The sequence below is a fragment of the Podarcis melisellensis genome (genome assembly GCF_964234715.1).
Source record: "Podarcis melisellensis genome assembly, chromosome: 3".
In the NCBI taxonomy this organism is placed as follows: Eukaryota; Metazoa; Chordata; class Lepidosauria; order Squamata; family Lacertidae; genus Podarcis; species Podarcis melisellensis.
The window spans coordinates 76,006,361-76,033,674 of NC_138530.1; the positions used below are offsets into that span (position 1 = coordinate 76,006,361).

Sequence of the window (27,314 nt, forward strand, 5' to 3'; positions counted from 1 at the left end):
AAATCAGTGACTGAAAAGGGGGCAGGTGCTGAAAGGATTGTAGTCTAGACTCGTCTTTTTAAATCCATTTAGTGCCATTAACCATGACTGGGTACAATAATTCTGCATACATCAGCACTGTGATCACCTCCCTTATTTTGCTAACTAGGAGATGTGTAGATTTATCTGTACAGACAATATTGGGGGGGGGGAGAACATCAGTTACAGGAAACTCAATGGAAGATAAAAAGATTAAGGCTGCAATTCTCTACCTGCTGACCTGGGGCCAAGCACCACTGAACTCTGTACTGCTTATTTCTGACTAGAGACATATAGGATTGTGTAACTATCACAAAATCCCAGATAATCTAATAAAAGAAATTAAGTGTATCTCAGTTCACTGAGTATTATTGCCATACTATATCAAATATATGAATAAATCTACATGGAAATACAGTAAGCAATTTAGAAACAAAGCTTGTTACTGGCATTGTGCTATTTTAGAAGCCCTGAAGACATTATGAGTGTTCACTCCCTTCATAAAATCTACAGAGCACATACTAAGCAATGAATGCTGAAGCTGATCTAGAGAAAGGCAGTCTTGTTTAGAGGAGTGTCCAGAAACAAACATAAAACATCCAAATTTCTTTCGAACAGAGAGTAGCTACCACCAAATACACTTGGGGTAAAGATGGGTAAACAAGTGAAGACTAGGATAGATAGCAAGGGCCTGTGATACCTAAGGAGGTCAGGCTGCACATGCAGGCAGGAGGCAAAGCGATCTGAGGGTACAAAGCCAATTAGTGGATTAAAGGGTAAGAATCTACGTTCTGAATCAGGGGTGGGGGTGATAATATAGGCAGCTAAGGGAGAGGATTAGAATAAAGAAGTGATAACAATATTCAGTTGAGAGGAAATGCTGTCAAGAGCTGAATGGGAAAAGAGGAGGGGGCAATGGAAACAAAACCTGTCATTTAATCAAGGCCTGTGGTGGTGAAAGCCTGGCCCAAAAAATAAAAAAATAAAAATGTTTGGTTTGAAGCTCCAACTGTACTCCAGTCATTGTTAGAAGGCATGAACAGATGGAAGATTTGACCATTTTGGTACAAAACCAAATGAGTAAAAATGTGTATACAGTTGTACCTCAGGTTACATACACTTCAGGTTACAGACTCCACTAACTCAGAAATAGTACCTTGGGTTAAGAACTTTGCTTCAGGATGAGAACAGAAATTGCATGGCGGCAGCACGGGAGGCCCCATTAGCTAAAGTGGGACTTCAGGTTAAGAACAGTTTCAGGTTAAGAACAGATCTCTGGAATGAATTAGGTACGTAACCAGAGGTACCACTGTATAAAGAAATTGCACTTTGTTCCAAAACAGTCACTACTAACCTAAAATTGAAGTAAAATACTTTATATAGTCCTGAACAAAAATAGTAATTAGAAATACCCACTTTTGACAGGAGCGAGCCAGCAGTAACTTTCACGACGTAAATGAACTCTTTATTAGAAGAAACAGGATCTGCACAGGAGTGTCAGGCCTAATGAGCATAGCAACTCTTCTTTGATAGGTCTTGCCTCTATGAAGGCCCCTGCCTTTCCATAGGTGTCTCGATCTCCTCCTACCCATGGCTTCCCCCCAAGAAATCTGAGACTGCACCAGCATACCTGTATTTGCTCCTCCCACTTCATGCCTCTTCTGGTTCTGGTTCTTTGGCTCCATGACAGGAGCCAAAGACACCTGTGTCTCTTTACCAGCCGGACTCCTCTCTGCCTCTTGGTCTCCCTCCTCTTCTGCTTCCGCCTCTGCTTCTCCTTGTGGACTTCTCTCTGCCACAGACTCTCCCTGCTCACTAAAGCCTATTACCTCTTCAGCTTCTGACACCTCCTCCTCTCAGGCTCCTCCCTCTACTCCAGCTGACCACTCATTGTCATCCCACCAACAATCCCCTGACTCTGAGCCTTCTGCCCTTGGGGGTTCCATCTGGTTCCTCCCACCACTCCTCTGAGTCCAACCAGTCCATGACAGACATGAATGTTAGCTGCAGCAATGGAAAAACTTGACAATTTTTTACAGCTTTCATTGTGGCATAAGAACTTACGGACATAAGTTAATAAAAAAATAGCACATAAATTGCATGTCTGCAGAGGGATGGAGGATCCAGAAAGCTTTTATGTCACCTGGTGGGATTTTATTTCTTATGCTTAGTTCTTAGATGTGCAGCATTCTCTATTCACACCATCTCGGGGAAAATTGATGCCTTGATTTATACTTGTGTGTTACTATTTCTTCCTCATTATTTATTGTTTGCCTGCTTGCTTTGTATATGGTGTGATGTAATACTCTGCTACTACACCTTTGGGTTGGTAGTAATGGTCATTATGTTACAAAGAAGCGGAAGAAAAAGAAGAAATGCTTACTCATTGCCAAGAATGCTGAATTTCTTGCCCCCTGGTCCATCCTTATACACTGTTCCAGCTATTGCCATCCTAGTGTCTTCTAGAAGTTTTGGACTACAACTCCCATCAGCCCCAGCCAGAGCATGTAGTTGTAAGTGTCGAGTTACAATCCAAGGCATTTGAAGGGAACAAGGTTGGAGAAGGTGTTACTATTCTACATCACCTAACAGCTTAGTCCTAAGTATGTTTCATGCAAAGCGTGAGGCAAGCAAGATTAAGCAGCAGGAAAGGACAAAGTTGCTTTCCCTATACCTACCTCTAAGAATTTTCAAGTGGCTTTGGAGCTTTTGCCTTGTAGCAAAGATGCAAGGAGCAGTAAAGGAAGGGGTATCTTGAGAAAAATCCAGCACTGTGGTTGACAAGTGTGCCATTGGAACAATGCATGGCATTGCCTTGCATCCTACACACATCCATCTAAAATGTTGCAAGCATCTTACCAAAGAATACATCCTCTGTGAGTTGCATATAAATACTCAACTAAAAAAAAAAAAAGGTGGCAGGGCAACAGAACCATTTTTTAAAATGCTCCAACTTAAAAATAAACCACACTCCCCACCCCCAAAACCCTGAAACTATTTGTCTGATATTTGGCAAACTCCAGTCCTTCAGAAGGGCTGTGATGGTTGCAGATTTCATCCAGTGCATTTGTTGGAAGCACAGGTAAAGGTTTCTTTGTGCAACGAAGTGACCTTAGAAAGCGAGAGAATTAAATGAAGCAGCATCTGCCCATGAAACAACATAATGAAGCAGCTTCCCAGATGAATCCAAACCACAACTAGTACTACCACAATAACACTTCCTCTTCTCTCCCTGCCTCCATCCCTCTGCAAAACTGCACTGTGAAATTTAACTAATATCATAAACCTTGACATACATTTTACCCCAAAAAACCCCCACATTTCATTTGAGGTGAGGTTCAGTGGCTACACAGAGCAGCTCAGGCAGGGATAGTGGAGTTGCCACAAACTCTCATATACAGATGGTGAAAGGAATGTGGGGATACACCACATGGTTTTTAAAACTTTTCATTTCATTTGGCATTATTTATTATTTCAGTTCGTTCATGGAACCAGATAGACAAGATACAAGCTAAAAGGATTTGGGTCTCTCTTTTTTGCTGTTGTTTAAAACAGATCCTAAGGGTGATGTTAGCAGCTTTCAGATCTAAAGCCTTGCGAAGAGTCATGACATACAAAGAGGCGATCCAGTCTACAGGGTTCATATGGTATAGCACTATCCAACATTTAAAGATAAGGGACAAGGAAAGAAAAAGGATAAGGGAGTGTAGCAAATAAGCACGAAGGTATAAATAAACAACCTTCACCTATATATTCCACAAACCCTTTGGACTCCCACGTTGCAACATCAGCAGCTCTACATCCACAATTCTTTATTGTAATCTTGTGGCTCTTTATTTGTAACTTATATGAAAAGAATCACATTGATTGGGGCAGATTTAACTCAGTAAAAAACCTATTCTGCTGAGATTGTCTGTGCTAGGTGATTTTATCAAGTTCTCTTTTGGTTCCATTTTCTCTCTCATCCTCATCCCCAGGGGAGACAGCAGCCCAGCTTGCAGTGCAAATTGCCCTAAATTGAGTTCTTTCTCTGCCATATACAGGCCTTCTTTTGGCTCCTCAGCTTGAAAACTTTATGCATTCTTTCCCCCCTTCTTCTCCCTTAACAACTCCCCCCATTCCTTTTTCCAATTAAAATGGAGAAGTTTGCACCGATACCTGCTCCCAATTAAATGAATACTGCATTACCAGCCACATACTCTAGATCTTCTTTACCCTCCCTTCATTAGCTTTACTCCTCTGAGGCTTCCTGGCCGACTGCCAAGGACTTATGGCAAGAATTCAAAAATCTTGTACACTTTATCCCCTCAAAAATCGTTCTCAAATTTAAGCAGCCTACTCCTCGGACCCAGCGTGAGAAACATTAGGAAATGATTCTGCGAGGAAGAGACAAAAAAGGGAAGAAAGAAAATGATTTATTAAAAAAGGTTAGAAAGCTCCCATAAAAGAAGCAAAGTTAAAAGAGGTTAAACTTCCGGGCTAATTGGTACTGCTTCCTTTTGAGAGAGCAAAAAATATATAACCTGCCTTGAAAAATAATAAATGGCAGTAAGGATTTCCTGCTTTAGTTAGGAGCCTATTCATGCCTACAGGAAATGCATCATCCTCTTAACACCTCAGGCATGTTGGCTAGAGCTCACTTAAATTACACAGCAGCATAGAAAAACCCAGCTAATCAGAGACTTAAGCAGCTGCTTTAAAACACACACACACACACCCGAGATTCCCATCTAATTTTCCAACACTAGTGCACCACCGTATCAGCTATTCTCATCTGACACTTGGAATAGCTAATATCATGTCAAGCTGTCAGGAATGATAGCCATATTGTCAAGCCTGAAATAACAGAGAAAGCCGCTGTAGCCTTGGTGTTACCATTTCAAACTACATGAAGAGAGGGGAGGGGGACCTTCCCCTCTTAGATTAGGTAAGCTTGCCCTATTTATCAAGCAAAGATTTGTCAAACAGTTAGGCATAACTCGGCTTGCCTGTAGGCAGCCCTATACAAAACTACAGTAACTGGATGTTAACAGTCTAGGAATTACAGAGGCCGGGGGCAACTGTCTCAAGGAAGCTTTGGAAATGCGTTTAGGCCACGTTTTCTCCCAACACGGTACTCCTCACCATGCAGAAAGGTGCACGTGTGAAGGGAATGTCATGTTTGGTTTCAGTAAATTCCCATGGATTTGCATGGCATCAAAGAAAGTGGCTTTGCAGCTGCTTTTGGGTGGTGCTGTAAACAAAGGTGCATTTCCATAAACCCCTGTTATGGTTCTAACTTCACACCTCTTTGTATGATGGGGAGCACCATGCTAAGAAAAAAATGAGCCAGAATGTGTGCACAAGGAATTCCTAATTCAAACTGTGCACAAGATCTGCTACTACTGAGACATCAGAGTTCAGGCAAACCTGGTTTTCTTTCCACTCTAGGCTTTGTGCTGATTTGATCTTCCATCATCCCTACAAGGACATCTTGAGTGACATCATTAAGACTTTTTGGCAGCGTTCTCTTCAATCCCATGATGTCTCAAAAGCTACCACACACTTCAGAAAGGGCCTTCTGTAGCATCTGTTGCTTCGTGGTATACACTCAGCATGGTATCACGTTACATAGCTTGTTCCTAAGCTGGCTTCTCCTCTCTGCAGTGTACAGCAAGGAAAGCATTATAAAAGGATTAAGATACTGACAGGGATCCTAAAATAAGCTAACTGAAGGAAGTTCACAGATTATTATCATCACAGATGGAAAGTCTCCTGATCTCTTATTCCCATTACAGCCTCAAAAAAACCTTCCTGGAGGTCATAGGGGAGGGAGTCCCTGAACAATGTGGAGCAGAACATTTATTGCAGCTGAGATAGGAGGGAATCGCCCAAGATCACCTAGTTTAAATTGATTCTTTTCTCCCTGTTCTTGCATCTCCCCACACCCTAACCCACATAATTTAGAGGGGCATGGTAATCATTTGGAGCAGGTGGCTCCAAGAGGAAAGAGGGGTCAGGAAACTCCTTCCATGAACTTCCTTCACTTAACATGTTTTTAAAGTCTAAGCCATTGTCTCTCACTATGACTTTCAGAGCACACCCAAAGATCCTGCAGTTACAAAAGTTCTGCCACTGCCTCTCCTGCTTGCTGTGCATCATGGGTACCCTTTCAGGTTTCGCTTATGGGGAATGTCAACCACACTTCCGTTAGGGAGGGGACAAGATCTCAGCAAAATGTAACTCCCCGCTCTAAAACCACAAAGTTAAACAAATCAAAACATTGTGCTTCAAGAGCATTTGTCGTGGTTACTTTTTGTTATAATACAATGCCCTGCTTTATAAATACAGGCATCAATAACCACCCTTAAAACTAAAATAAAAGCAAAGGGAGATGTACTTTTGGCATGCCTAATGCATAGGACCACTTCACTAGGAACCACAGTCACACCTAATGCCAAACTTTCACATGAACGAGTCCTGTGCTTGCTCACTCCTTCCATTGCTCCTTGTGCATTCCACTGAGTTACTTCAATGGTTTGAACTAGCAAACCTCTTCCCTTCAAACCAGGATTGTAGCAGGCCAGCATTCCTGCCTGAGAGGGCAAGGAGAAGCCATAAATTGCTGGTTCTGGTGTAATGGCAAGATATGGGTTCCTTCAATCCATGAAATAAGGAATGAAGCTGAAAATGCAAAGAGAAGAGTAGGGGAGTCGGAGGACCAAAACACTATGAGTAGGAGGAGAGATAAACAGAAACTCTGACAGTGACAAAAAAAGTGTGTGAAGTTGGTGAGTTTAAGATCAGGAGGTCCATCTGCACAGCATTCAGTTTGACATGTCATTGAAACATCCAGAGGGAAATGTCAGCAAAAACATTAGAGATGTTGAATTGAGCACAAAGTGAAAGGTCAGATTTTGGGAAATACATTTGAGAGTCATCAGGGCATCTGTCATGGCTTCACATGGGGGAAAGATAGAACTCTTTGCTGAACAGGCACAACACTTTAGTTATATTTGCTATATGATATAAAGTATTTAAAGATATTTATAATCTATCCAGCTCATTCCCCCAAACACCTTTTGAGGAGGTGTTTCTTACCCCCATTGTACATGCCATGAAACCTCCAAGCACCTCAGTGAGTTCATAACTCAGTCAACATTTGAACTCAGGCCTCTCAGGTCCAGGTCTTCCACTCTTGACTTAAGCATCAACACAAGTTAGGCAGGTGTGCAAAGAGAGGGTAGGTGAACACCAATTTGTTTAACAATTTAATTAAAACAGCTCCAACTAATACAGACACCATAAGGTCTCTGTTTGCTTGGAGCCAAATTCATAAGAATTTGAAACTCAGGAGCTAAATCCTAGGGGTAAGAAGTCAGTAAAATCCCAGTGTTCAGTGTTATACTAAAAGGGAAGCTTGAGAGGCCACATTATTTGCCTGAGAAAAGTGTTATTTCTTGCTTACTTAGATTGTATAAAGTGGCTTTCAGGCAGGCAATTCATTTATAGCTTCCTTGTATTAAGTCCTAAAAATCTATAAACAAAAAAGCCCCTTTGACTAAAAAAAATGCACATCTATTTAGACTTAAATGCTAAAATATTTGCCATATTTCAACAACACAAGGATCACAAAGTGCACTGCAACCCTTGCGACAAAAAGACAAAGAAGAATATCAAGAATCAGAGGTGCATTTATCAAACCCATTCACCAAATATAGGTTGAAGGGCCTCTTTAAAAGCAACACATCACAGATTTTAATGTATGACAAGGCAGTGTGGAAGAAATGGAAGAACTCTTTCTTAACTCCCTGCAGAGATTCGAGATTTTCAAGAGATACAAGAGGGAGTTTCAACACTTTGCCTAAACTCAACAGTCAAGAAACTGTCATTTGATCAGCTTCTGCCAGACCACAAGAATAATGTTACACTGAAGGCAAAGACAATAAGATCTGAGTTACTGCAATAATTTAATTACCACGAATATAGTTCAGGCCATGGAGAAGGCAATTGTCCATGAAAGGCCATCCACAAAGAAATTCATTACTAACCAAGTGTGGGTTCTGAACCAGTTTATGTAATTTTAAAATACAAATATATAGTGTTAAAGAGTCATCAGTAGATAATAAAATATTTACAATTGTGGATAAATCACAGAAGTGCTAGCCATGTTTCAAACTCTTCAGACCTACATGCTCTAACTTTGATCCCAAGAGAGCAATAATATTTTATTGGACTTGATAATCTCACATGAAAGACATGATTGATTACTCATTCCTCAGCAAGAAAGAAGTGATCAGCCCTCTCCAAGAAAGTAAAATTATGGGCACACATCATTAATTCATGTATCAGTGGTAATTACATGATTCTACAGGTCTTTGACTACATTAAGAATGCCTGTAAAGGGGGGGGGAGCTGTATCCTTAGCTTATGGAAAGCATTGCCAGTTTAGGAAATGAAACACATTCACTGCCACAACTAGCTATTTTGCTATAGCTGGGTTATGGTTTAAAGACAGAGCAGTCCCCAGACCACATCTCATTCTGCAACTCATAAGCTTCTCCCTTCCAGCTTCCATGTAGAGTTCAGGGGATGAGAGACAATTACAGGGTTGCGGTTGCATTGGACACTGCATTGGGCACTTTTAGTTGCCTGCACTCCCAGAATGGTGTCTTGAAAGACAAGACCTTTGCTTTAAGGTTGTATTTATTGAATACAGTGTGAAGATCTGCAGCAAGATAACCAGAGACTGTCCTAGTATAGGCAGGTGGAAACAGTGAAGGCAGAGAAGGAAACACTTCCCTTCTACTACCCTGGGCAAAACCACCCCAGGTGAGATCTGTCACTACCAGTGGGTGATGATAAGAGGGAAATTTCCCCGTCCCCCTCCCAGCACAGGGGAACAGTGGATATGGGTGCATAGGCCAAGTCCCAAGAACAAAATAAGGAACCTGCCAACCCATTTACCAATGAAAGGTAGTTGGAGAAGTGCCCTTCACCCACTAATGCCTTGGGGGTATTTACCAAAAGAAAATGTTAGGTATGATGGGTGGGCACAGATCAAATCTGACATGGGATTTTTGTCCTCAGCACATATGACAGCCTCCTTTGCATTCATGGGACCCATGTTAAAGGTGACCCAGAGACCTATCTTTTCCACACAGATGCTTCTTGCTAGATCAGGTCTTCCAAGTATTCTGTGGCTTTCCCTGCTTCTTCTGCTGTCACTGCTGAATAATTACAAGCAGATGTATGAATAAAGTAATGTCACTAGAATCCATTAAAGGGGATGCTGCTCACATAGAACCAAAATAGTAGGGAAAGATGAGATCTTTTGTTTTATTTTTCCCCTTCCAAGCACTAACGGTGAACTATGCAAATGTGATAAACCTATGCAAATGTTTCCAATATGAAATATATTTTCAAAGAGAGGGTGAATTAAGATAAGCAGAGAGTGAATAGGGGTGGGTGGGGGCTTTGCCTTTTGCCTGTCCAATAATTTCCTGCTATAAATGCACAATGTTTACTGTAATTCAAAGAAACATCACAGTGAAGTATGAGAGCGGCTTTTCAGGGGCTGCAGCAGACAAGATTCAGAATGAAAAATCTTCAGTGCCAGACAAGAAAAATTTGCAATAATTTTCTATAACACACACAGACTTTTTAGCACCTTTATTGCAGAAGAAATACTAAACAACCATGCTTGCTTTATAATAGCATTTCTATAATAATGGTATTTTATAACAGAAGTGCTATTATTACAGAAATTGTATTATAATAGTAGCATTATTATTGTAGAACCGCTTCTATAGCAGAAGCACTGAATAAGCCCAATTGTATTACAGAAAATGACTGTAAACTTCATCTTCCTTCGGTGATGTAAATCTCTTTTGCTCTTCTGTCTAATATGACAGACTCAGGGCTAACCCCCAAATTTGGGCAACAATGACACGAAGCATCCAACTTGCAGATCAGTACAAATCCGAGGTTGGTTTGACTTCGTCACCAGTACTTTAAAAGCCTTGCCTGAAACTGAACCAACCAAAAACTACATCTTTTTCCTCACTACATTCCAAATTATGCTTTTACTCCCAAACAAAAGAGATAGAACTCCTCTTAGATGTGTACCTCTCCATATTTTGAGGCAAGCCATTAAGATTATGTTCTGTATAGTCTCAGAGGCTGAAACCATGCAAGTCACAAGGAATTGTCCTTTGTCTCTATTGCACTATGTGCTATGGGAACCCCATCAACCACTTCAGCTATAACTTGTAGTGACCGAGCTGGGACTTCTGCTTTTACAGAGGGTCATATCCACTACTGGTTCTGTGCTAGTGGGGGGGGGGACCTTCCATGTGCATAGGACACCCAATTTCAGTATGCTCCCACCCACCCCACTTCAGCTGTCTTTGGCATATTCTGTACTGTTCCAGAAGGTTTCCATCCCTCAGGTGCTGTGGCTTTTTTAGTGAGGAGCAGCTGTGGGTAGGGCAGATTGACCAGCAGGAGATGCCCCACTCAACACAATAAAAAGTCTTTTCCAGTTGCAATTTATTCTGCAATTTTATTGGCTGCCTTTTCTGCACTGCAGTTCAGTGTCTTGATTGCTTAGTTTTAAATTTACTTTGTCACTGGTTGTTTTTTTAAGCAAACTATTTTAATAGGTGAAGGTTAGGCTATACTTTTTGTGAATGAAAGGGTAAAATGAATCTGATTAAAAGTTAGCGGAACATGTCAAATAATGTTCACTTCTAGAATAAACGGGGGAGGGGGTCTGAAATGTGTGTGTTTTTTTGCTTAGAGAGAGAGAATAAGAGAGAGAGAGGGAGGGAGGGAGATGGAAATGTAACACTGAATACTGTAAAATGCTTTTGCAGAAATCTTATACCCACATCAACTACATTAATACAAATTTCACCCATCATTCAATAAGATATATATTGCTTCGGTAGTAACTTAAAAAGCACCTACAGAATTTAACTGTATATGTAGGCAATGAATAAGTAAATTTAAGTCTATAAAACTCAACTTCTTTTTTATTAAAGTTATCTTACATTACCTTCAGTACTGTAATTCTAGTGCAGTATAGAAGACAGAAAGAAATTAAGATCCCAAGCCAGTGACCTTTTTAACATTAAAATAAAATCCTATATACTTCTAAGTTGATGCAATCAGATTATACCATCTGGTTAGGATACAGTCTATGAAACAGTAAAGTGAGAAAATTCAATAAACTCATATCCTCTCCAGGCAATTCTATATTTTTTCAGACTGTCATGAGAACTTTCTATGTGTATTTGTATGAAATAAACTTAACGTATTGATTTCAAGCAGGAAAACCTATATTTTATTTATCATTTGCACTGCAAAAATTATTTTTTTACAGCCACCGAGCTAGTCATTATAAATGAAAATTATAAAGAATTATTATTTGTATTCAAACCCTAGCTGATTGATATATGCAGAGCAGAAATCATTTAATAAAATGAATATTTATTTTAAAAGCTTCTTTCAGTGGGTGGAAGATAATGTTGCATTATCAGTTTAAATAAGGAATTCTGAATACTTTTAAGTTTCTTAAGCAAATGTGGATATGGTAACCTTACAAAATGTTAAGCCTTCCAATATTTCATGGAAGCAGATAAGGATGCTCTTGTACATCTATGGGTGGTCATGGTACCATGCGGACGATGTGGCAGCCTGTTGTATGGCTTACTGGAGAGTGATAGAGCCAATACAATCCAGACACAAATGTGCCACATCTTTTAATTTCACTGAGGGTTGCAGGTTTCCTGAAAAGTTCGCTTCTCAGACCGGGAGAAGAAAGAGAAACAAAGAGAAAGTGAAAAGGAGAGACCCGTTGATAAAACTTGACAGTGTGCATGAAGTACAAGATGGGGCCTAAAGTAATAAATAAAGCCAATTAGTAGGGGCAAAGGATAAAGAGGCACATTTTGGAACCAGAGTGATAATTCTAAGAAGAATATGGGAGATGAGAACTAAGAAGTGATAATGTTATGCAGTTTAGAATGGAAATGGGAAAGAATCAAGGAAATGTGGGATGAAAGCAAATATGAAATCCAAAATTAATCCAAGCAAACTCAGATGAGCACACCATTGATTTAATGGTTCAAAGGCTGAACCAAGGAATATACATACTCTGCATTTGTTCTGATTATACAAAGCGTGTTCTCCTTCATGGAGAGCACGTGTTGCGGTGGGGACCGCCAGGACACTCCAATGTTGGGGGCGGGCTAATTGTTCATTGGCCACTGATGCGATTGGGGCTTCCCTTGTTGTTGGGAAGAAGTTAATGTTGCCATTTCTTGATTGACAGCCAGAAATGCTAAAACTCCTTGCACGAGGCTAGGGCTTCCTCTTTTCGACTGTGGTACCTCTGGTTACGAACTTAATTCGTTCTGGAGTTCCATTCTTAACCTGAAACTGTTCTTAACTTGAAGTACCACTTTAGCTAATAGGGCCTCCTGCTGCACCACCAGAGCATGATTTCTGTTCTCATCCTGAGGTAAAGTTCTTAACCTGAGTTACGACTTCCAGGTTAGTGGAGTCTGTAACCCGAAGTGTTTGTAACCCGAGGTACCACTGTATGCTTCTTGCTCATTTTTGGTGACCGCGTTAGTATTCCACAACAATTACATTCCTTAGTTACTACTTCTGTTATAACATAGGCTAGGATCAAAAGGGCTAAATACAGTATTTCCACCTCTTCCGTGAAGTTCTCCCCCCCCCTTTCATTCTTTATTTATTAAATTTGTGACATCCAGATGCAGGAAGCTGCTCCTGAAAATTTGAGGCGTCCACAAAATGGCATCAGGTGTAGTGTCAGCTCCATGTTTTGAAAGAGGCCTTTGGATAAGATGTTCTTAGTGGGACCTTCTCTCTGAGTCAGCCAGCCTTCCTCTTTGTCCCTGTCACCACTGTCCATTCACTTGACCGCTCTTTCTAGGCCCAGTCCACTTGAACAAGGCAAATGGAGAATGCTCTAATCCTTCGCTTGTGTGCTTGGAGAAGGTATGCTGGGCAAAAATGGTAGTCACACACACACACTTACAGTTTTGTCTGTTTCTTGGTATGGTCGGGAGCACCAGACTGAAATGCATGAACAAAGCAATTCCATGTGCCCATGAATATGTACCAGTGCTGCTAGCCTGGTGACTACTACTGAGTTGATCGTTTTAGTCTACAACTGAAATGGAAAGAGAAAATACTGATGATCCATACCTTCTCCTAGCATGGCTGGTAGGTGGAAGGTGTGGTTTCACAAAGATCAGTGGATTTATACCAGTGATATGTCATGCCACGATTTCTACTTGGAAACTGCTCTTTTAGAGGAAACTGGGTTTTCAAGACCTGTTGCCGCACAAACCATATTAATTCACATTGTAAGGTAACCAGTCCTCACACATTAAGTCCAATCCTCATGCATGTCAGTGGAAAATATTATTCTAGTATGTAGCTGCACATGTCTTATTGGTTAATCTATACACTCTCTTCCTTCCTAGTTACTAAATCTACTATGCTAACAGATTGTGATATATGTATTTATGGCCATATCCTGGAATGCTAGAAAATTAAAAAGAAATGAAGCTGTAAATGAAAAGGCTGCTATGGATGGATCTCTCAGAAGTGATATATGTGATGGAAGTGATTAGCTTTAACTGATCTTCTTAAAGAACGTAGACGAATAATTCATTATAATGGCCCAGAAGTGCAATTAGTGAACTATAGTGTGGATGGCACGGCTGTTCATAGATCTGCCCATAAGAGTAATTATATTTTGAAAAGTACTTAGTGAAAAATTGATTGAATGGCTCTTATGGGCATAGATGATAGAGATAAAAATATGTAAACAAAAATTGCCATTAATATGTTGTATGTCCAATTTAGATTTTGTTTGATGGAGAGTTTCAATGAGGACTAATGGTATTTTTGTTGAGTTGTGATTAATCTGGCCTGCTTGGCATAGATACTGCCATTTTGCAGTTCCCAAAATTCCGTTTTGACAGTTTCTAAGTGCACCGTCCATCAGTCACCTAGGCAACATCTTCAGAAGGGGGTCACCTAGCCATTCTGTTCCAATTTCAATACTACTAAATGCTTTCTCAGCTGGAAAAAAAAGAAAAGAATGCAGTTACTCACTCTAATTTACGATGTCATTCCTGATTTGACCAGCTGTAATTGGCTCTGGAGACAATGAAAGTAAGCTTGTACTCTGGAACTAGGGTTTCCATAGACAGTAATTTCTTTCCTCCTTCTATCTGATGCCTGAGGACATGGCTTTGCAGGAGATGTTCTGGTCAAGAGACCAAAATGAGGGAATGGAGTCCTTGGGCTATAAAGCAGTATCTGATGGTAATTTCTAAAACGAGCTGTTTAAGAGGTGAGGGAAGTCCTGGATCTGCTACATCCAAAGCATCTTTATTCCTCTGATAGACACTATACTTCCATATTACCTTGACCAACATGGACCTGGTGTAGTTAATTCTCCCTCCTCCCTGGGGTTAGGGGGATTTTAAAAGATGCAAACCCACAAGCACCTACTCCAGAGAGAGAGAGAGAGAGAGAGAGAGAGAGAGAGAGAGAGAGAGGATAATAGAGAAATGTTGAAGGGGCAGCGCCCACCATGATCAGTGTGAACCATCAGAGCTTTGCTAATGGTGGACGATCCACCACTTCACTCCCATCATTTAGGATTGCTCATATTTCAGGCATGCTCTGGTCCATGGGGGTCATGAAGAGTCGGACACGACTAAACGACTAAACAACAACAACAGGAACCATTTGTGAAAAAAGAAGCTATTGTCCATCCTGGAGCTTAATTAAAATACCATGGTGCCTTCACTCTAATGTCTCATTCCCAATTGTTTGCATTCCCCCTTTTCTCCTTTGTCGTCTCCTTCACAGCTTTAATTTCTTCTTTTATCTCTACTCTGCTTCCTTTCTATTGATTCTTTTTCTCTTATTTTATTATCTACCATTTTCCTCTTATCTTTTGCCTCCCTTCTTTCCCATTGCATTTCTTTTTATCCTGTCAAGCCAAACCTAGTTTCGCTCATTCTGCTTCCTGCAGAAGCCATCCAGACAAAACTTTCTTGGCCACTATCTTCACTATCAACTCTTAAGGTTTCTTCCTCTTTACAACCTATTATGCCTTCTCCTTGCAATCACCTCTAATGATGGTCTGCCCTTCTTCCATCAGGAAATGCATAGCCTTATTAGTTCCATACTGCTAGGAAACGTGGAGATTTCAGGGCATGTAACGGTCTTCCTAGATGCCTGATGTCTTAGAATGTGGGGCATGATGAAGAGGTATACTGCAGGAATGTAGGGTGATTTAAAGTAAGGAAGCAGTAGGCAGGAATTTAGTGCACATGCCCTTTCAATACAAGATGCCCAGATTGTTTGGAAGATGTCTAGTATGAAGCCAAAAGATTTTGTCTTGTGTTACTATGGTCTCTGAGATCAACCACTCTCTTAATGACAGCACCTGGGTACTTGGTTAAGGCTGAGGGGGATTGAGATGTTCTCAATGGTTGCCCCTCACCCAGTACTCTGTGTGCTAAAACAGAAGGAGGGAAGGAAACTAGACTCTTTTATACCCTATGGTGCTGCATCAGTAACAGGGCTGAATCAGTCTTAAGATCTCAGTAAAAACACATAGGACTAATGGTGATAAATTTTAGTTACAAATATTAAACCAATTCCTTGAATACACCATCTCTTATATAACTAAGATGAAAATACTCTTACTCAAAATTACTGCAGCTTTTGAAGATTAATATGAGACATCCTAATATATTCTTGTTTTTGCGCTTTTTATATGTTGGGGAGGATAACAACTTTTCAACATCAAGTTTGCATTAACTGGCTAAAGCGTTCTCTTCAGCCACCTACAAATGTGTTTGGTAAATTAATTTGCTTAACTAGATTATTTAATCCTTAAACACACACGCTGCCCAAGTCGTTGTTTAACATGCATGATTCTAAAGGTGTCTCGTGAACAAATGTGACATATGAAAAGGCGGAAGATTGATCAAGATGAAAATTAATGTTTGTACCAGTGGCAAAATCTTTCAATTTTAGACCCATAGGAGCCCTGGTACAAATTAATTGTTTCTGTGATTCTAAGATCTTCATCAATCAGATGTAAATTACACCATGCATGATTGGCTGGCTTTCCCGTTCTTAAGTCCCTGTAGAGACTCATTGGCTGCCAGCTGGTACAGAAGCTCAACTAAATAGTTGCCTGCCTGACACTGCCAGGGGAATCAGATCTGAAACCCATAGGAGAGGGTATTCACTGTAAAGTAAGAACTAAGGGCTAATTAATTCAGGGAGGTTCAGCAGCATCAGCACCCTTTAGGCCCCAGGGGTGCAAAGAGAACCACCGGCATTTGGTACAAGTTCCTTATGTATCTGCACCTTCCCACAGAGATATATAAGCTCTCACAAAATACCATTTTTGGCTATACCTAGAACCAAAATGTAACAAATGCCACTATTATTTCTTCTTTCTTAAAAAAATCCTTTTTATAACTACAAAAAAAATCCTAATTAGCATGAGTAATAGGATCATAGCTTGGCTTGCTTCTGTAAATAAAACTATGCTTTGAAGAAGACTTTTTTTTAGAAAAGAAAAAAAGACTAGTGTTAGAGATTTTTGCTAGCATCCCACGCTAGTTTGTAAAGGAAATGTGGCCCAAATTATCAGCATAATTAATTTATTGTAATATAGCTGCCTGGCATCATACAAATTCAGCTGTATATCAAAGAAACAAAGCACATGGACAAAATCTCACAAATTATTGCAAAATATCAAATCACAACACAAGAAGAAAGTCGGGATCTTTATGGTAGTCAATAGCATTTTCATTAATCCTAGTGCATACTAGTAATGCCTGGAAAACAATTTTTGCTGTTCTAAACATAGCATACCAACCAGCTCCAAAATTCATAGCAAGCTAAATGGTAAAAAGCACAAGGGTCAGAGAGGGAAAGTGGTGGTTTTTTGGTTTTGTTTTGGCTGGTATTCAAGCTATCTGTGTCTGCATCTTGCAAGAGTCTAAAGATGGCTTGAACACCAGCCAATTTCTCTCTCTGTCTCCCTTCATCTAGGATAAGGAAGAGTTCTGCAGAAGCTAAAAGCTCACACATGATTTTGGTTGGCCTTAAAAGATTTTGGATTTTTTTTCATGGGGCCAAATTGGTGTTGCGATACTTAGCAGTGCTTTTATGCAGGAACAGCAACTTATGTCAGGAAGATAGTCTTTACAAGCTAACAATGGTATTAAATTAAAAATGCCCCACATAGAGCAGTCCAACGATTCTAAAAACAGCTTCAGTTACTTCTATCACATTTACAACCCAATCCTATGCATGCTTACAAGGATGAAAGTCCCCTAAGGATTACAGTCTTAATTAAAACTTTGTGTGTGCCTTTTAATTGGACCACATTGCTTCAATAAACCTTATTAATCAATGTATATATTAACTTTCAGCTCTTGATCACTAGTCGCAGCTACCAAAACTTGTTATTTTAGAGTACAGTGCAGTCCCTCCCATCATCCATTTAGTTATTTGAAATGCCCAGCTGTCCAGATAGCAGATTGTCAAGTTAATCTGCTATACATTTCTATGTTAAAAGCAAACTCTGAATATTCCAAATCACACTCTTGTATCAGCGCGAGGATGTCTACAACACTGCACCCAAAGCAAAGCCAAAAAGCTGATAAAGAAGCAAGCCTCTGATAAGCAGTTACCTTTGTTCGACAGTCACATTGAGGACAAGATGGTGGATGGGAGGCTCTGTCATAAAATAGACTGGGCAGTCCATCCGGGAACAGATTTACTAGCACAACCACAACTACTCTGGTTTTACAACTGGACCATTTAGCCCTGGTAACCTCTAAGCTGATAAGGTTTGCCCATCATTGAGTTGTTTTTTTTAAAAAAAGGAAATACTGGTAGGCCCAAATCTTGGAAACATTTCAGAATGAGAAAAAGTTGCTGCTTACTATGACATTGGGGGGAGGGGATTATAAGGTCACATCTGTGGCCTTTGGCTGGTGTGTCAGCTGAGTCACATTCTGCCATTATCAGAAATTGGAAATAGGTTATATGGCTTATAGTTAGAAAATGGTTCCACAGACTGTTTGAAACTCTGCAGTGTAGGAGAGGTAAGGTTGAGGATGGTCCATGAGTAGAAATGAGAGTCGTTGAAAAGTGGTATGCATTTTTCTTCCATAGACTTTGCATGGGAGCTTTTCAGGCAATGGTTTTTCCATTTCTACAGTGCCTTTTGAGAAACAGTTCCCCATGCCATTTATTAGGTCAATGTCTAGCATGTGCCATTGCCCATGATTAGCATAAATGTATTTGTAGGGGTGTGTGTATGTGTGTGTATATATATATATATATATATACATTTTTGTGGCCAGTGGCTCAAAAATTGCATAAGGGTGTCTTCTGCACATGCTCAGTACCTGTTGTGGAAGGTTAAGTGGAGGGGGCTGTTGTATAACATGTTGGGTGGGCTAAGAATAAATGTCAGACAGAGAGGATCAGCTGGGAAGTGAGTCAGAGTGTGGCTTTGTAACGAACGTAAAAGTATGGGACCAGAGGAAGATATGAAAATACAGAACAGGCCTTAGCCGGAAATAATTTTCATTTCATATATTCATGCCTTTCTAAATGGTGTGTGGTTTCTTTTTAATGAGGATATTTCTTAATTTCTTTCGCCATATGTTGTCTTATCCTGGAAACGTGTGGTATAATGGTTAGAGGGTTGGATTAGGAGGGCTTGGGAGACCAGGGTTCAATTTGCCACTCTGTCATGAAGCTCACTGGGTGACCTTGGGCTGGTCACTGCCACTCAGCCTAACCTACGTCATAGAGTTGTTGTGAGGATAAAATGGGGAGTTCGAGAAAGATGTGAACACTTTGAGCTCCTTGGAGAAAAAGTGGAATATAAATGTAATAAATACTATTTGTTTGTTTCCTGCTCCTGGGATAAGTCCTTGGGATGGGAGTCACCTGCCACTATTCTCCAAGTTATGTCCTACTTCCTATAAATTATTTTTCACTCCCCACTTCTATGCTCACTGCTGCTGAGTTGTTTCCACCACTCCAGGTATCCTCAGGCTGGGATTTCCTAATCCTGTGGCTTCTTTTCATACAGGGTATATTGGCCACTGCCCCTCAGGGAGTCAGGATGAGGAAGAAGTTCTCATTATGGAGATGGTTGGGTGCCTCCTCAAACCATTTAGGTGAAATGAAGGTCTACTGTATCGTACTTTCCATTCAGCAAATAAAATAGCATTTAAAATAATTTCCATAAAGGTTCCATTATGGACATTGTTCCAAATTTTTGTGCAGGCATAAGCTTTCTGTTGGAAAATGGGAGGAAAACTGTTTTTTTGTAAATTAAGGTACAAAGAAGTCTGTTGCAGTTGCTGCTCCCTTATACTTTCAATTTCCTTCCTTTCCCTGATTTCTATCATCTTGCTTACAGAAACGTATTGTTTCCACTTGGGAGCAAGGCTTAGAACTGTAGTCAGGATTTCAATTCTTGTTAAGGTCCTTGGATCAAAGGTCTGGGCATAAAGACACTATTCTTTAAAGACAATTTCTGCTGAGCCACAAAGGTGGTGAATCAGCTATAGAAACTGAAGGCACGCTTCTTTTTCTTCTTTTTTGCTGCTTCATACAGTGATTACAGTATATTTTCCCCATGGCATTTATTTAGAGCATGCCTATGTGTGTGTTAAAAGATGCCCCTCATCCCCATTTTTAGTGATTTTATTTTATTATTGTGAACATATTCATTTTCTTTTGTTCCCTTGATGGCTGCTTCTCCCCCCCCCCCCGACTTCTTCCTCTTCACCATCATCTTGTTTTTCTACCTTCACCCTCTTTTGGTTGTAATTGCAATCCAATATGATTGGCTGTGGCACACTCACTTGATGACATCACAGCACTGTGAATGGCCTGATAAATAAAATTATGAGGTTGCCACAACCAATCAAACTGAACGGCAGAGAAGGCAAATAATAATGAGGGGAAAGGTGCACAGAAGAAGAAGCGGGCAAGGAAGCATAAGGTGCTGAAAGCACTGGAACTCTTTATTTATCTGTCCTTTCTTATCACACTGATAAACTTTAATACTCAGGATTTCAGAGAAAGAAATAACCATGTGGGATTTTGACATCACAGCACCATATATAGAAAAATACTGCTATAAATTATTTTCTGCTATTCTCATTTCCAAGGATTTGGGTGTGCATAAGTGGAAGGATGGGGGTGGGGGGACACAGGAGGGAAGAAAAGAACCTTGATGGGCATTTATTCAACTAACATAAGAACTTGGTGATTATTCCCACAGCCATCAAGACAGTGGCCCATAAAAAACAATATCTGGAAGTCGGGGTGGGCAGATACGTCAATTTTGGTTTCCCTCTGTCTGAAGTTTGGATTTCCAGATTTCAAAACCAGTTTGTGAATATTATTATTCCAAGTAATCCTCATGAAAATTCAGCAGCATTTTAGCATAGATTTCTCCTAATGTACATTTTTCTGTATGTAAAATTTTCCTAAAATATGCAGGAAAGGAGAAAAGGCGGGGTGTATATTTAATATAATAAAATGTGACTTTTTGATTCTTTCTCTGTGTTTTGCAACAGCCCATCATAACTTCAGTCATTAAGCTTGAAAAACCAGGGTAGACTCAACACCGGGACTACTCAGTGTAATTCTGTGATGTGAAGAATAAGGCTGTGGTCATTCCTATATGTACTGTACATTGTTATCAGGGGAGCATGTCCAATCGAACTCATGAGTCTTACTTTTGAGTAGACATGCATTGGGTTCCACTATAAATATGCTATCTTTTCCCATGAGTCAAGACAGGCTTTGCCTTTAACTCACAAAACGTATTGGTGATAGTAAGTTTACCCTACTCACTGTTCATAGGAAGAATATGGTGCTACAACAAACAGCACAGATTGAGGGGAAATTCTCTTCCAGTTTTTACTGCCCCTTTCCCACTACTTAATTAAAAAAAAAAATCAGAGCACTCTCTACAGAGTAAGTTTCAACCACATCCTTTAAATTAACAGGAATGGACTATTCACATTAAGCTCTTACTGTTTGAGGGCCAAAAGGTCACTAGCGGTGAATGTGATTTAAAATGTGCAACCTGGGATAGAGAAACCACACATATCATTTGATGTGTGAAATGACCACAAGCCCTTTTAACACTTATCTCCTAGTGTGCAGTAATATCTACTGTAATGCTCAGTTCCTGATTACAGTTCCATAGAGCATATTTCACTACAGATAGAATCTAAGTAGGGACCCTCTTCTGTACATATTCTTCATACTCTAACCTCTCTTTTGCTAGAGGCTCTGTATTAGAATGCAGCAATGCTATTTCCATCTCTCAGGTGACTCAGAATATAGTAATAGGTGACAAAATTATTCAGTTTACTTCTTTCATTTAAAAAAAAAGTATTTAAAATGATTCAGGTTTCTTAAGATTAAAACATAGGGACGTGTTTTCTACCTATATGCAAAATTATAACTTGACCCTCCTAAGCTGAAAATGCACGTTTAAGAAGTGACTTACGAAGTGGAAGGCAGATTTTATAATTTATGGTTCACAGGACTCAGCAATTTTGTATTATATAGAAATTTAATCAGTATTGCGGGAGTTGCAGATACAGCACGGTAGGAGGTACTTCTGACATTTCATGGAGAAGTAAGCAAGATGAGGTACAGTATGTGTGCATAATTCAGTAAGGTGGAGTGTTTTTGTTAAATCACTGACTCTGGGAGAACTACCAACCAATGTGGAACATGACACCTGCACCACATTTAAAGAAAAAGAGGACCAAATACTCTGCTCATAGATATAGCTCAAATAAAAATACGAATAACAACATATAAAATAATATGTGTATTGTGTCTGCCGTGAAGGGTACAAGTGGGTATTATTTGCCACTTATTATTTCCTTTAAAATGTACTAAAGGGGCCAGGAAAATCACAGCACTGTGAAGGGGAAATAAAACATGTATACATCCTTTACAACAGACAATAGCATATGAAATGCCTGTCTATCATGGTGTCACATGACACCTAGCTATTGAGCTTTGCCAATTTGTTGTTACCCACAACTCTTTCAAATTAGGGTAGCATGTATTTTCTCATCCATGGTACTGTTGTGTATGGTGTTACAGTATGCCAGCATTAAAAAAAAATGGCAGTTTTAGGAGAACGTTAGTTTAGGTCCTACCACCCAGTGCCTCTTATTTACTTGTTGACAGCCTATTACAACGTCATCATCTGGACTCACAGGAACAAGGCTTGTCAGACCATGAACCAATAATGTCTTTCATCCCACCATTAATCTAAGCTTGGAACAACCATGCAATGAAGAGCTTATTTCCTTCACATCTTCTAAAATGATATACTCCATTCACTATGCGCAATGTATTTCTGCTATTTACATAGGCCAAACATGTCCTTAGAGAAGAGTAACACTCCAAAACTACTGGGGGAAGTCGCCAAACTTCAACATAAAGGAGTCAACCTACAATGAAAGAGAAAGCATTGATTTGGAATTCCTTGGCAACATTGATAGTGAGGAACCTGTCAACAAATTCTAGGAGTGTGTGAAGACCCCCACCCCACCCAGAGCAATCAGATTCAGACTCTGACATAGATGGCACAGCCCAATCCATTGAGATGGAGACCCCAGGATGCAGACCCCAGGATCATGGCGAGTCCTAAATCCAGAAGATCAAGGGCTCTTGAGTATGAGTTCCCCAAGTCAGGACCTCCAAATCAATGCCCACAGAGACTGCACCCCACTCCCCCAAGGAACTGGCCTTTTTCATGCCAGGCACCTATGGCCCCATGCCAACTTGGCAATGTGCATGGAAGGACTCAGAATGAAAAACTACAAGGCTCTAAGCCAGATGCCTCTACATTCCATTTTTTCAAGCAAGGAAACTGACTGGTGGCTCACCTTCAGCTTTCATTGGGAGAAAGTTGGTCACCTGGAATTACCTTTGGTGCCGCAGCTACTGGATAGCCTGCCTAACTGCCTTGCTCCATCATACCCCATGGGATTTGAGTCAAGACCAGGACATCTTGCTCCAACCCATAGGCACAGAACAAATGCTTTATCAGCCTGACAGGCTATGTGAGCATCTGAAAATGCTGACTAGCTGCGCCCTTCAAGGGAAGTACTCCATACTACACCAACCTCAATGTCCTATGAGAAAAGTTTCCAGGGACCAAGGGCCATATGGAATTCTGGTCTGAGGTCTTCCCCTGAGTCAAGTTTGGGTTCCTTATCAGTCTACTGAATGAGAATGCTGCCAGATGAGCCATACCAATTTGCTACAGGTGAACAGCCATGAAGGATCCATAACTGTAATGAAGAACATCTTTGATGACTGCCTGAAGGCGGCAATGACTATCACAGCCAATACCTGCAGTACTCCTATGGTTGCATTCTTCATCATTAATATTTCATTTTTCATTCTCAATTACAGTAATATACCAGAACCAAACTAGCACTACCACACGCATGTGCCCACAGCCTCTCTGTTTTAAGGGATACTTTATCCCTACACTGATTCTGATAAGAAGAGAGCTCAAAGGAGACTCCTTCCCAGCCTGCCTTTGGAAAATGCAAGCACACACATGAAAGCATGCTGGTCATTGGAGTGACAGGAAGTCTTGTGCGTATCCCCCTCCTTCCCACCTTTGTTTTTTCCCCCAGGGCATTGGTTTGCAAGATATTCCCAAGAGCCAGCAAGAGAAAAGAGGGAGGGAGGCAGAATAGAAAGAGGCACCACTGGGTCCTATTCTGCGCTGTGCTCTCAGTGGGGTAGGCGACACCCTTACGATTAAGTTGATGCAGCTACCAACACTGTTAGTAACAGTACTATTTTTCCCAAGCCAGGCAGCGACATGCTGAACTACATAAGGCAAGTTAAACAATTTTGTGAAACTTGTGACAAAATCTCTAACTGGAATAGACACCTTTTCTGTTTACCATTGTAAGACTTGGGGTTTCTGTTTGGGTTTACATGACAGTATTCATCAGCAAACCTCCAAACTTCATCTGAATAAATAGAGCATGAAATCGCTTTCTCACCCTGCTTCTGTGCATCATACCTAACAACACTGAAACTTTGAGTGGAGGGGTGGAGAGATGATGAAAAACACACACCCCACAACTGTTAAAGCAGTGCAAAAACAAATTGTCAGGTTATTTTCTCAAGTCGGCATCTTTTTCTGGAAACGCATGCACACTTGTTTAGACCATTTACAAATGTGAGCATTTTTACTGCAATATTTGTTTTACCTTTACCCTTTATTTTCCCACAGGTTTTAAAGAAGCATCTGCTTCCAAGTTGTCACTGTATACTGTAATAGTGACTTTAATATTAGCGGATAAATATTTCAGTCTTCTCCAGACACATAGCCTGCTGTTAGCAGGAATCATCTCTGTATGTTTAAGGCCTGATTTAATAAAATCTCCATCTGTCTTCAGCAGAACAGAAGGCTGTGCAAAATTGTAATGGTCGCAGAGAGTCCACTGGGAGAGAGACGGTTTGTACAACCTTGTGTGGGCTTCTACAGTAAGGAGGAGACATTGATACTGTTTTGGAGTTTGTTTTTGGTTTTACACTTACTCTCCACCTTAAATATCATTTCAATCTGTTAAAAGTGAAAGGCATGCACCTATTTTTCCTTCCCAACGCTTGCTGTCCTTGACTCTACGATATTCTACATACAGGTTTCCTGATAGTGAACACCCATTATAAAATATGCAATGCAGCTTTCTCTATTTGCCCATGAAATCAATCATAAAGTTTTTTGGGGGGTGGGGTGAGGAAGCCATAAATATTGGCAGGCTTCTTCATACGTTTGACACTTTCATGGTCACAGTTATATAATCTCAGTAAAATATACAATAAATAGATGGGAGAGATGATATGTTGCATTATAGATTTCCAGATAACAAAAGTAACAGAAGGCTAGTCTATGTGTATTGTCATATTTTGTGAATAATCCCATATGCACAAATGGTGAGAAATGCTTAATTTCCTTTATTTTGTCTTCAACATTTTAATCACTTATTTTAATAAATTTATATACCCTGTCCTTACTCCCAAGGGGAGCCCAGAGCAGTTAACAAATATATAACGAACAATATTATATAAATGAAGACAGCAACACCTACTAGGTTATTAATCTTACCACTGCCACTAATCAAGTATAAGGAAGCGGTCAAAAAGACTACCACCTTGGGCCTGAAGTAAATCAAACAAAGGACATCCATTGCAAATTCTGCCTATGGATTACACAGACTAGAAATTAAACAGACCAGTTTTGTAGTAAGCCACAACCATACATGAACCACACAAGTTGAAAGTGAACAAAAGGCCAGGACAAAGGACCAGCAATCTTGCTGGGATATAAAACACCATCCTTGAGCATCTCAGAGTTGGAACAATCGAATTCCAGTTATGTCATTGAGTAGGAATAGTTAACCCAACAGAAAACAGAGGGAATGAAGGCAATAACTCTAAGGAAATTGTTGGAATAATGGTATATAATGTACATTGTGGTCCGGAGTTACTAACCTGGGAACATGGAGTAGATCAGATGTATAGAAGAAATCACTTGAAAAACATGGTGTACGATTAGCCAGCCCCATATCAAAATCATAACTAGATTGGTTGGACTGCACAGTCAATGCAGGCTCAGTTTTCATTCATCCCTTTACAAGACTCATCTCAAGGTCTACGTGTCCAGCAATGATTTGTTGTGTCAAACAATTATAACCAGTCTTCCCACATTTGCAAATGCAAAGGTGCAGCATGTCAGGTAGAATGTCATCAAAGTGAATGAGTTGAGATGCTATGCAAGTAAATGTAATTTCTAGTAGCACCAGAAAGCTTTATATTATCAAACCAGCACATTAATGGAAAACGTCACAGCACTATGAAAGACAAAAACCTTGAATATTAAGCTTCCCTATTTCACAGAGAAGTGAAAGCAACCTAGCAATGGTCACATTACAATTAGTGAAAACATAAATTTTGGGTTTTAAAGAATGGATCATTAAGCACAATTAATGCATTGCCCTGTAACACGATAACAGAAATAAGTGCAGCAGATGTAGCAAACTCAGAGCATAGTTGATAGCCAATCTAAATTCAGTCTACCAACACCTGTAAATGCAAGCAATATGTTTCTTTTAAACAAGGCCTGGAAAGCATCTCCCAGGATATCCCTAGGGACTGCACACTTTTTGAACTAATTAATCACTAGTTGCCACCAATGCTCCACTCCACTGCATATGAAGCAGACATGACTTGGTAGTTGAAGGCGGGGGGGGGGGGAGGAGAAGGGGCTACAAAGAAAACTGCTGAACTATCACCGATTAAGAGAAATATAATTTGAACACAATATATATTAACTGAACAGTAAACTTGACATTAAAATGGATTGTACTTGAGTACGTATTTTTAAGACTACAGGGGTTTGCGAGGATGCTTTCTATTGCTGAATTATTTTAAATGCCCAATAACTGTAGCCTGTTTCCTGCTCTCGAACTATGCTGTAAATGAATTTAGTCATTAGGAAATCATGGGTAAAAGAGATGCATGCATTTTGCATGTCGGCGTTTTGCAAGGAGTTCACCACCACCACCACCACCTCCAGCTATCCATAGCTCTTAATACTGACAGCTCAAATACAAAAATATGTTAAGGGAAAACGTCAGTGTGAAGTATGTGGAGGCATGTATGTGAGTGAGAGAGAGAGACAGAGGTGCATGTGTGTTGATAAGTGCATGTGTGCCTTCTGTGAGCCTGCCATGAGTGTGGTGTGGCAGCGTTGCATATTTTCCTCCCTACAAGTGAATGCACCCTGTTGTTATTAGATGACAACAGAATCAGTGTGTGAGTGTGGGTGGAATCAATAACCAGAATCAGGACCGGAAGGACATAGCTGACTTTCCATGTTAAGTATGAAAGGAGAGGGGAGCAATAACGACTGTGTTCTCACTAATTTTATCCTATGCCACACCCCTGTGTTTTAATTATTTAAAACTCAGTGCAATAAACAGCATTTATAAAATGTTTAACATAACCATTTTCATGATGCTTTTTTATTATTACTTTTTCATGTTTTAAAAAATCACCTGGAATTCAATGGAGAAGGGTGGAAGGGGCACAGGGGGAGGAAGAGGGGTGAGAGGCATTTATCAAGATAC

The 27,314-nt window shown here is 40.2% G+C and overlaps 2 long non-coding RNA genes across 3 annotated transcripts in view; both read right to left on the bottom strand.

Annotated features, from left to right (window-relative positions):
* Positions 1 to 27,314, bottom strand: part of LOC309366174 — a 358,147-nt gene that overhangs the window by 262,992 nt on the left and 67,841 nt on the right. The window lies entirely within an intron of this gene.
* On the bottom strand, positions 3,525 to 9,299 carry LOC309366182. 2 transcript variants are annotated; one of them, XR_014166554.1, is made up of 3 exons: positions 9,022 to 9,299; positions 5,428 to 5,658; positions 3,525 to 4,394 (listed from the first exon to the last, which is right to left on the bottom strand). It is a non-coding gene; the product is annotated as an uncharacterized lncRNA (long non-coding RNA). The 2 variants fall into 2 exon arrangements; XR_014166555.1 differs by lacking the exon at positions 9,022 to 9,299 and adding an exon at positions 6,492 to 6,676.